We start from the raw sequence: 11143 nt of genomic DNA, 5'->3' as shown, positions 1-11143 counted from the left end.
CTTTCTTTGGTGAGCTCATCAGTCTTATCCTTTTGCCACTCTAGCTTCATCTTACAGAGCTCCACCTCTTGTGATCGTCTTCTGTCTGTCAGCTGTGCAGTTGGAGCAATAGTCACACCTAGAGAAAATTAAAAACAAAAAGAAACTAGGCTATTAATACAACTAACAACTGATTAAACAACAACTGCAGACAGTGCAATCATAATACTAAAGAACAGTTTGTAAAATATGAATAACAGTAAAAACATTGCAATGATTAATACATAGCATGCAGTGGTAAAATTACAAACCATATTAAGTTGTTATTAGAAACTTGCTTACTTGACAATAATTATATATCAATGCATTTCAAATGTATTGTATTCGATTGTATAATGTAGAGCATTTATTGCATATCAAAAATGCTACAGAACGACAAACTAAATTGCAATTATAACCAACAGCAGCCCAGAGTTATTCCAAAAGCAATAATCCTTATTTATTCCTTTAACTAGGTCACAAAAATAACTAGTAGCATACACTGCGCATTGTTTTTGTGGATATCTAAAGCTTGAATGTAGCTGAAAGCTAAGCTAACCGCTTTGTAGCGGTTAGCGCCTAGCCCCGTGATGGTGGTTGTCTCCAACAAAATAACCAAACACAATAAAGTGCAAAACACTCACCACTGGTAACACTGACATCCACCTTGTCCATGTCGTTACTTCCCTTTTTTGCCCTCGTTCGCCTGCCTGTTGTAGATCGACCAGGGCTCGTCATGTTCACAGAGCCAGAGGAAGTCATTACGCCACCTTGGTTAAGCCCTAGAGGTGAAAGGGCACAGCATCGCGGTCTCCTATTGGTCACGTCGGAAGACGGAAGCAGCAAATGCGCGGCTTTCTCTGGCCAGAAGCGACATTGCAGCTCAGAGCTAGCATAACTGGAAACTCATTAAATGAACTTTTGGCCAAAATGGGAAATTTTCCATGACTGAAAAAATTAATTAACAAGGAGCTTTCTGTAAGAGGCCCACTGGAGCTGATAAAACATCTTCAGAAGATTAAACGGCTTAAAAGAAAAACGAAATGCAAAGTATGCCACTAGGAAACAAAACTGAAGAAAAGGGTGAACAACGGAGACCAATATGCCTGGTAAGAAATGCATTTTTTTTTGTAGGATGCCATAATAACCGGGGTACTTACTGTAAAAGTCATTGCTATTATTTGGTTTTATACCTAAATCCTCATTGAAACAGCAAACAGGGACATCTCTTGAAAGGGATGTTCCACCCCTAAATACAAAATGCTTTTTTCTTACTTAAGTAACTCACTGCGTATAATGATACATACATTTTTTCATGTTACAATTTTTAAATAGGATCTGTCGAGGAGCAGCACATGGAGGACACGTTAAACAAATCTCTGTCAGACACAAGTCCCTTTTCAGCCGTTCGAAAGTCTCACCTCAACACTGGATGCAATTTATCTACAGGTAAGCATAAACACTAGACAAAAAGGAACTAAATTTAAATTACTTTTTGTATGGATGATATTTTTCTCCCTGAAGATTCTCTCAGGGTCTCAGATTACGTCAAACTGACATGATGGATGACACCATTGCAGGCAGTACGACAACACTTAGTAAAATGTCCAAAAAATTAAGGAGGGTATGTGTGGCTGCAGTTGAAAGAATGAGACGTCGTACAGGTCAGCAGATTGGTGGCCGAAGGGAGTTTGTTGTGATCGATGAGAGTCATTTTCATCACAAACGAAAGGTAAGTTTTTGTAATAGAAATGATATATTACATCTATATAACAACCTTTCACAGCACTTTTTTTTTGCCATTTGTGTTAATTGTTTTCTTTCTGCATCAGTATGGGAGAGGAAGAATGGCAGGGGGCTGGAGAAGAAGAAAGTGGGTGTTCGGAATGCTGGGCATAAAAAATCTGCATAAAACAAGGCCTATCTTGCGTCTTGAGGAGAAAAGATCTCGAAGACATCTTGTTCCTCTGATCACCCTTCATGTCAGGATTGGTTCCTCGGTGATAAGTGATGAATGGCGGGCCTATCACGTTCTCCCAAACTTAGGTTATGAACACCAAACTGTTAACCACAGCAGATGGTATGTGGACCCTCTAACAGGTGCCCATACCCAACATCTGGAGAGAGCCTGGAGGTCTTACAAGGAGAGAATTTGGAGACTCTGGGGTAACAGAAATGACAGCCTACTATCAGAACACCTTACAGTTGTTGAGTGGAACGGATGGCCTGCAAAACACAAACAGGGTGCTTTAGGGAGACTGATATATGACATTTAAAAAAAATACAGATAAATTTAAAAAGTTACTGTTGCAACTGCAATTTTTTTCACCTTTTGAAAATGTTATTTGAGCACTTCATGTAAAGATATACAGGCCATAAAAGTGCATCAAGCCTTGTTCTTTACTTCAAATACTGGCTCATAGTGGTTCAGCACAATGTTTGTTTTGACAGTTGTGTGTCAATATTTGTAAGCATTGTTCTGATGTTTTGGCATCTTAAAAATAAAGTGCTTTCTGTATCTGTGTTGTCCTTTTTTGGTTACAATGTATTTTGAAAAACTTTCACTTTTATAAATAGGTTGTAAGGTATATATAGTCTCCACTTTAGATGAGCTCACTCAAAATACTTCACTAAGAAGTAGTAAATGGTTTGTAGCGTTCTAAAGTAGTTTATTAATGTATTAATAATAATTGATAAATTATCTTTTGAAAAAGAAGTGGGTCGGTAGGGAGCTGCATCTTTGGAAGCCGTTAAGTGACAATTGTAAATGTATTGTAAGGCATCTGTTAACATTTAGTAGCTGACTGATGTAGTCATGAGATTCAGTGTTTAGAAAACATCTAGTGAGACTCAAGTATGTGTAGTAAATGTTTAGTTTATAGTATTATATAGGGTATGTTAACTACGTACCCTTTACCAGTGGGGTTGTATACTGTTTTACATCATGAAAGGACTGGTTTGTAAATGATGGAGAGCAGAGTTTATAAAGGATTAATCAATGACTTATAGATCATGAAACATCATGAATAAAAAGTGTGACACAGTAGCTTCTTCATCATGAATAAAGCCTTTATAGTGGTGCTTGTAAGCCGTTAAGTAATTATGATCATGTTTTTGCAGATGCTTTACAAATGATTAAGTAACCATTAACCAATGCTTTACTGATGATTAACTAATGCTTAATAGTGTGCACTTATTATTAAAGTGTTAACGATTTATTTCTAAACAATTTTAAAGAATTTTAAACAAGACTAACTCTAAACTAAGTGATGAATGGATCTTGGTGAGAGAGGATTATAAGATACCTTTCGTCAAACATTTTGACAGGTCTATTGTTCTTTGACCTTTTTGACCTTTCAGTCCTATTGTTCATTTTGACCCTTGACCTTGCCCCCCTTTCCTATCATTAATCAAATGGACAGGTGTATTGTTCAATCTTTGCCCCCCCTTCCGTATCATTAATCAAATGGACATGTGTATTGTTGATCATCCAGATGGCCTAGACCCCCCACGCCGCATCATCAATGGCGTATTGTTGAGCGTCCAGATGTCCATGATCCCCACGTCATAGGCTAATGTGTGTAATGGCGTGTGAAGTTTCTTATTGTGTTACTCCAGCGGTTCCCACAGCCCCCTCCCTTCTGAGTGTAATCCTATAGTGGATAACTCTTTAAAGAGCAAGTAACGTCTAAATTAACTTTTTTTTGCTGATGAACTGTATAAATGAGTGTCTAATAGTGTTTTAAATGTGTGCATTCTTTATTTTAGCATTTTGGTGCATTTTCTTTAAAAATTAAAAATTCTGTCTAAAAACCACAGTAATGCGCCACCTTCAGCTGAAAACATAGAATTTGAGTCATTTTGAATAAATTTTAGCCAATGGCTAAAGAGTAAAGTACTACGTAAACCAGTAGAGTACTACGTAGCAGCTCCGTGCCAAAGTTATAAAAGCAACGAGCGTCTCGGCCACGCCCTGTGGCGAGTGGGAGTTGGATTTGCAAGCGAGTGTAGGAGGTCAGCGGTAGTTCAGCATTAGCATATAGCATTAGCATATCCTAGTCTTTAGCATATCTTTTAGTGTTATAAATACTTATTTAGTGTTAGCTTGGCTGTTGTATATTATAGTTTAGTTAGTGTTTGGCTGTTAGTGTAATTGGGAAAGTATTTCGGGTTTAGTGTTCCATATCGTCTTAGTATTGGTGAGTAGGTGTAGTGTAGTATGGTTGCGGTGACTCTGTGGGCATTTTACCCGCGATTCTGCACGTCTCCGTTTGAAGAGGGAGGCTGTGCCCACCGTGGCTCTTCCGCGATTTAGATGCAGCCCACCGACTCTGCTCCCCCACCACGGCGGGCTCCAGTCTGAGGTGAGTCAGCTAAATAAACGTTTTAACATCTTCTAAAGACAATTCCCTACCTAAATGCAAAGTCTGAGAGACGTGGTTCACTTCCTTTAGCTAGTCAGTCGGCAATTCTGCAACAGTGTCTCTAACTGACGCAGCACTTGTTGACCGCATTACAGCGTGAAATCCAGCTTGTGACCCGGTTCTGTGAGGAATTCTGTTCAGGAGGTCGCATTTCAGGCTCTCCACATCATATGTGACTGACTTTTACGTTATAACAACGATCACACACTAGGAATGTTATAAAGCGCCTATATAGGAGATTCTTTTGTATATTATCTGACTATAAACTCCAACAACAATGTGCTTCTATTTTTTTTTTCAGGCTAAATCTACCCAAGACACTGGCTGTCAGACTGATTTAGCTGCATGAATGTACTTGTCCAGGCTGACGTGAAACCTTCCCTGTAGCAAAGGTGAATTATTTTTAATAATCTTCTATGCAAACATTTTATTATTACCTTCTAGTTTTAATTTGTTTTACAGATTATTTTTACACGTGATTTTATGCTCTTTTAAACATTTATAAATGTGCTGCTTCTTTATTTTTACATAGCCAGCCAGAATGGAGTTCACAGCCGCAGTGTGTCTGGTGACCCACGGGGACCATGATGAAAATTCATCTTCCAGAAGGTCCCAGAGCGTCCAGACCCCCTGAAAAGACCAAGATGTGAGGTGTCTGCTGTTGATTCCAGCTTCCACCTCAGTGACAGTGCAAGCTCAGTGAACTGTTCAAGGTAAAAAAAAATTAAAACATTTCAGAATTTTTAAGATATTAACAATTAAATAAGTATGTGATTACATCATGACATCATGACGGAGGCTACTGATTCTGCCCGTGACACTTGGTGGTGACGTGTGAGCTGATTCTCCTGGAAAATAACTTTTACATTAAATATTTTGTTTTTGCTATCAAAAGTAAATTAACTAATAACCTGCATTATTGCAGGACATTCAGCAAAATATGGACTCTACACCATGAGGCATGCACACGTTAATACTCAATAAGAGCACATAAGGTGAGCAACACCACATATTGTACACTGTCCTGAATTTGTTTTCTTTCTGCATCTCATTAGCCTGGCTGATCACCTGATAACTCCTGTCATCTGGTTATGACAGCATGAGGATGTCCTCACACACCTGTAACCTATCAGCTCATCTGGCAGAATAGAGAGAGAAGAGACAACACCACATCTCCTGTTCCTGGAAAGCCTTCAGCCTTCCTTCGATGACTGAGCACCTCCATCAGCTCTGTCTCCTGTCTGCCTACAATTATTATAATAAATATTGTGTTTGACAAGTTTTTTGTGCTGCCAAATATCTCATTTAGATTCCAGTTTTGATATTTTAATGGATATTTATAAATTACATTGAATATCACATTTTTGTTGCATGTTTAACTAGCTATTGTGATTAATTAAACTAGCACATCACTGTTAAAAGCTCGTTCTAATTTCAAGCATGTTTAAGTATTTATGGACATGAACAAAAACAGGAAATATATAAATTGAGATTTATTTAATTAATATAACAAATAAGGGGGAAAGAGTCATTGAAAGGCACATTCTTCTGGAAGTTCCTGATCCTGAGGACACCAGCAGAGGAGACCAGCTGCAGACACCAGAGACCAGCTGCAGACACCAGAGGACCTAGAACCGAGAGAGCAGCTGTTATTAGTAAATAAATAAAGAAATCAGGGCAGTTTTAGTGGGCTGAACACATTACAGAATAATTTTCTCATGGGGTATTTTCATAACTTTATATGCAGCAGACTGTACCTTGAGCCCAGGGCTACCGGAGAGCTATCCAGCATGTTTCAGTGGATTTTCCTGCTTTAACAGGTTAGATTAGCTGTTAAGCAGCTCAGCTATTTGTTGCTGATTAAAACCAGGTGTGCTGAAGCAGATAAACCTCTAAAACATGCTGAATACTAGCTTTTTGGGGCCGTGGAGACAAACCCTGCAGCTAATCCAATGCTATGGCTAACGGCTACTTACCTTTCAGAGGTGATTCTGTTGGGTCGGTTCTGGGAGTTTCAGGCAACTCACAAGCTCAAAACAATAAGACTCAGGTCCGCTTGTCTCCTCCAAATAGACTTGGTCCCTTTCTTCTCGAGTGTCTGTAAGGAGGGGGAGAAACGTCCTCCACTTCTATCAACTGCTCAGAGTGAAGGGAGCTAGCTTCGTCTAGTTAGCCATCGTCTTCGTCACTGCCGCGGCTCCGCCCTCTCGGTCCTCCAGGCAACGCCTACTAATGTTGCATTTTTTAAAATTGATACGTGGGTGGAGAAGGACTCCGAGGCTCAATTGACCCGCTCTTTAAAAGCTCAGATCTGTCCGAATGGTGAAAAGCCGAGCTCTAAGAAAAAATGATGAACCACGAGGAGATGCATGAAGCACCAAGCCACGAGGAAGAGGTGCCTACTACATCCGACGCTTCAACTTCAACTCAAAAAGTGAAAGAAGAGAGCGTGGATACGCCGCTGTCAAAAACCATGCTTTGTGAAAAATCCATCGCTATACATCAGATGCCGGCTGGAATTGGTGCTCCCCGCAAATCTACATTTTACATCTGCAGAGTGCAGGTTCCTCCTTTCGGCGGTAAAGAGATCTTGGAGCAAATATGGCAGTTGGAACCTTACGGCTATTCCGGTAGTTTTGTGTACCGGTTCAGCTACGACACTAAGGAACTGTGTTTAATCCAAGATGTGGCTGAGGGGGAACCTCTTAAATCCTATTTATCAAACTCACCAGCGGTTCTCTCCTACAACGATTGGGCTGTGCTCAGGCTGACTGTTCCACGCAAGGTGCACAGAGATGATGAAGAGAGACCTCGTCCGCCTGTCAATCGCAGCGGGCCGCAAGCTCTTCCAACGTTGGATGAAATCCAGAACGCTGTGACAGCATTCAGCGCTTCATGGGAGGGGGAAGAGGATGCTGATGGAGAGTGGATGTTCAAGGCCTCGGTCCGTGTGAGAGGATTTGAGCTCTTTTTTGTGCTGGAGAATGTGCATTCTGTATGCGGAATTTACCGCCTTCTACAGGTTGTACCTTTCGAAGCCTGGTGTGAAAAAATAAATGAAGTGGAGGATCGTATTACTTCACTTTTTCGTACCAGCCGCTGTTGGAACGACATTCTGACAGTGCGAATAAAGCTGGAGTTCTAAGACCTGCCTTAGGAGGAGGAGGAGGAGGTTGCATCATCATACCACCCCCCACCCAGCACTAGTTATAAAGAGCTTACAGTTAGAAACCATTTCATCCAGACGATCTAGGCATCAGCATGACGGGGTTCTACAATCAGACGACCCTTAAAGACCTTTGGAGCCCACCACCGAGCTGGGTACTAACGGATTCATCACCACCGAGATACAACACCAGTCCGAGGTCCAGATCGCTACCATCACCACCACCGCCGAGATACAACGGCAGTCCGAGGCCCGCATCGGCACCATCGTGTTTTCCAGAGGATAACCTACCACGACTCCCCACCATCATGGAGGTTCCGGAGAACGTACCATTCAGGCCCTGGGTCGACGGGGCTGATCCACCTTTGGTGACATCAAACCCTGAGCCGCCGCCAGGTCATGAGGAGGAGGAGGATGTGCAACCCCTCGACATCCAGAGCACCGATGAGGAGCCTCACCGTCTGCCTGACTGGGTGTTTTCAGAAGACAAAGTAGACCGTGTGAAAATGGGTCTTCTTCACTTGGTCAACATGGCGATCAAAGCTCACTTACCAACCATCTGCCACGGATGCAAGATCGATCACCCCAGTCAACGGCAACACGAATGTCTTTACGTAGCTGAAAATGAATTATTTTACGATTTTCACTTTACGGACATTATTCGCAGGGTTTTAACACCTAAACTGATTCCGGCTCTTCAAAGTTTTCTCAGTCTGCACGGCTTCCAGCCTCTGGACACTGAGATTCTGTTCACCATGGCTGTGACGCAGCTACACGGATTCAGGGCTGTGATGCCCATTCACAAAGACATTTTTCCGGTGTACGATCGCCTGTCCAAAGCTGACCTGGACGCGCTGTCCGGGGTGGTGATGGAGTGAGCGAGCTGCGGAGGGTCTCTTCTACAACTTTATTATTATAATTGACGACAGTATGATTAGATTTTAGTTCTGACTAGTGTTTAGATTAGACTGTGTGATTTTATTCATTATATTTGATGACTGTTTTTAGTTCTGACTAGTGTTTAGATTATATTTGACGGCAGTATGATTAGACTGTGTGATTTTATTCATTATATTTGACGACTGTTTTTAGTTCTGACTAGTGTTTAGATTATATTTGACGACAGTATGATTAGACTGTGTGATTTTATTCATTATATTTGACGACTGCTGTTTTTACAGTATGATTAGACTGTGTGATTATATTTGATGACTGTTGTTTTTTACAGTATGATTAGATTTTATTTCTGACTGTAGCGTCGTTAGATTTTAGTTCTGATTAGATTGTGTGATTTTATGAAATAAAAAGAACTAATGAAAACAAATATGCATCATTTTTGCCAACCATTCATCAGAGATGGAGGAGGTAATGAAAAAGGTTTATTTTACACCAGAACATCAGGGTAGTTACGGTGGTGTGGAAAGGTTTAGAACCGGTTTACAACAAGATATTGGGGAGAAAGTTTCATCGGATAAGGCTCGCGATTTTCTCTCAGAACAAGACGCCTATACACTTCACAAACCTGCAAGAGTTCATTTTCCGAGAAATAAGGTTTTTGTCTCAGGGCCGCTAAAACAGTTTCAAGCTGACTTATGCGACATGCAGGCCTTGTCAAAATCAAACGACGGCTTTAATTACCTATTAACCGTCATAGATGTATTTTCAAAGAAAGCCTATGTACGAGCCCTGAAAAACAAATCGGGGAAAGATGTTACAGAAGCTTTTGCTTCAGTTTTGAAAGACAGCGGTGTCCCTAAAAAATTGCAAACGGATTCCGGTAAAGAATTTTTTAATAAGAAATTTGAAGCCCTCATGAAGAAACACGAAATTGTGCATTTTGCCACAGCCAGCAGCGTAAAGGCCAGCGTTGTGGAGAGATTTAACAGGACTCTAAAAGGTAGAATGTGGAGATATTTCACAGCCAAAAACACCCATCGCTACATAGATGTGATTCAAGATTTGGTGAAAGGTTATAATCATAGCTACCACACTTCTATCAAAATGGCCCCCTTTGAAGTTAACACGGAAAATCAATGGCAAGTGTTTCGCAACCTTTACGGGACCACCGCACCGAAGCCTGCAAAGAAAATGAAGTTTAACAGGGGTGACGTTGTGAGAATTTCCAAACTCAGAGGTGTTTTTGATAAAAAATATGAGCAGAGTTTCACGCACGATCTGTTCACAGTGGACCAGTGTCTTCATCGAGCACCGCCGGTTTATAAACTCAAAGATTTTGATGGGGAAAAAATTGAAGGGTCATTTTATGAACCCGAATTGCAGAAAGTAAACTTATCGACCGAACGATCCTTCCACGTTGAAAAAATTTTAAAGCGCAGAACTTACAGAGGCCAGAAGCAAGTTTTTGTTAAATGGCTTGGCTGGCCTCAAAAATTTTCCAGTTGGATTAAAGCCTCAGACCTGCACGACGTTTAAAAAAACAGATACAATAAAAAAATGGATCTGAGACAAGAGGAGGGTTTTTATATCACATTGCCCTCTAACGCCAGTAACGAAGTGTTTAAAAATAACACGATTGCCAGTTACAGAACCGATCTAGCCCGTCACATCAATCTCAATGGCAGGTGGCAAGTGGGACTGTCTGAAATCACTTACGTGCACTCGTGGTTTAATTTACCGAACGATCGTGCGTTTGTTGAATGGCGACGAGTGAAAGAACCTAAGAAAATCAACAGAGCTCCGATTACTCCCGGATATTATAAAGCTATCCAAACACTTAGAATGGAATGTGAGACTGCTATGAGAAAGATTGATCCTGATTTCTATCTCATTCACAGATTCCCCGACCCCATTCTCAAATATCAGATCGGTGATGAAATAGAATTTAGATTTTTAGCGCCTCTGGCCTATCTGTTAGGTTTCAACGCGGGTGAGTGGTTGACGCCTGAAGGTACTTCAGGCCTCGATGAACCGATCAAATCGGCGCCTCACCCACCCGATTTAACAGGCGGTCTATATCAGTTTTACTGCTACACGGATGTCGTGACCGAGCAGTTGGTCGGGGACGTCTTTGCGCCTTTATTACGTACGGTGAAAGTTGAAGGGACCTTCGGTCACACGGTCACTCATGTGTTTAATCCAGTGGATTACATCAGCGTTTCTACGAATCATATAGAAAGCATTCATATCGAAATAAAATCTGATCAGAATGAGCCGATTCACTTCTTATACGGAAAAACAACGGTGAGGCTTCATTTCAGGCCCGCACATCAGAGAAATACAATAATATAACGCTCGTGAAACAGGGTGAGAGAGTCAGTTACGCTCGTACGTCTTGCAGACATGATTTATCACCTGCAGAGAAACGATCCCAACCGTTTTATCAATTATTACGTCACTCAGGCCGGTCATGGTTTACCAGGTTTTAGCGGTGTTCCTTATATGTACGGACGTGGCTTTGGATCGATATTTTCAAGACTGTTTCGATTCATATCACCTTTTGTTAAAAAAGGATTTGCTCTGGCTAAACCACATCTCAAAAAGGCCGCTACAGGAATCGTGTCAGATGTGTTGACGA

At 41.1% G+C, this 11143-nt stretch overlaps 2 long non-coding RNA genes across 2 annotated transcripts; one reads left to right on the top strand and one right to left on the bottom strand.

Annotated features, from left to right (window-relative positions):
• The first annotated feature begins 3696 nt into the window (after nucleotides 1-3696).
• Nucleotides 3697-5844, top strand: LOC129154525 (uncharacterized). Its single transcript, XR_008559827.2, has 3 exons — nucleotides 3697-4834; nucleotides 4975-5155; nucleotides 5498-5844. It is a non-coding gene; the product is annotated as an uncharacterized lncRNA (long non-coding RNA).
• Nucleotides 5845-5920: 76 nt separating this feature from the next.
• LOC139064305 (uncharacterized) lies at nucleotides 5921-7197 on the bottom strand. The gene is made up of 2 exons (XR_011517380.1): nucleotides 6419-7197; nucleotides 5921-6070 (listed from the first exon to the last, which is right to left on the bottom strand). It is a non-coding gene; the product is annotated as an uncharacterized lncRNA (long non-coding RNA).
• Nucleotides 7198-11143: the final 3946 nt, after the last annotated feature.

Source organism: Nothobranchius furzeri, chromosome 19, assembly GCF_043380555.1.
Source record: "Nothobranchius furzeri strain GRZ-AD chromosome 19, NfurGRZ-RIMD1, whole genome shotgun sequence".
Taxonomy (NCBI): Eukaryota; Metazoa; Chordata; class Actinopteri; order Cyprinodontiformes; family Nothobranchiidae; genus Nothobranchius; species Nothobranchius furzeri.
This window is presented reverse-complemented; position numbering and strand designations above follow the sequence as displayed.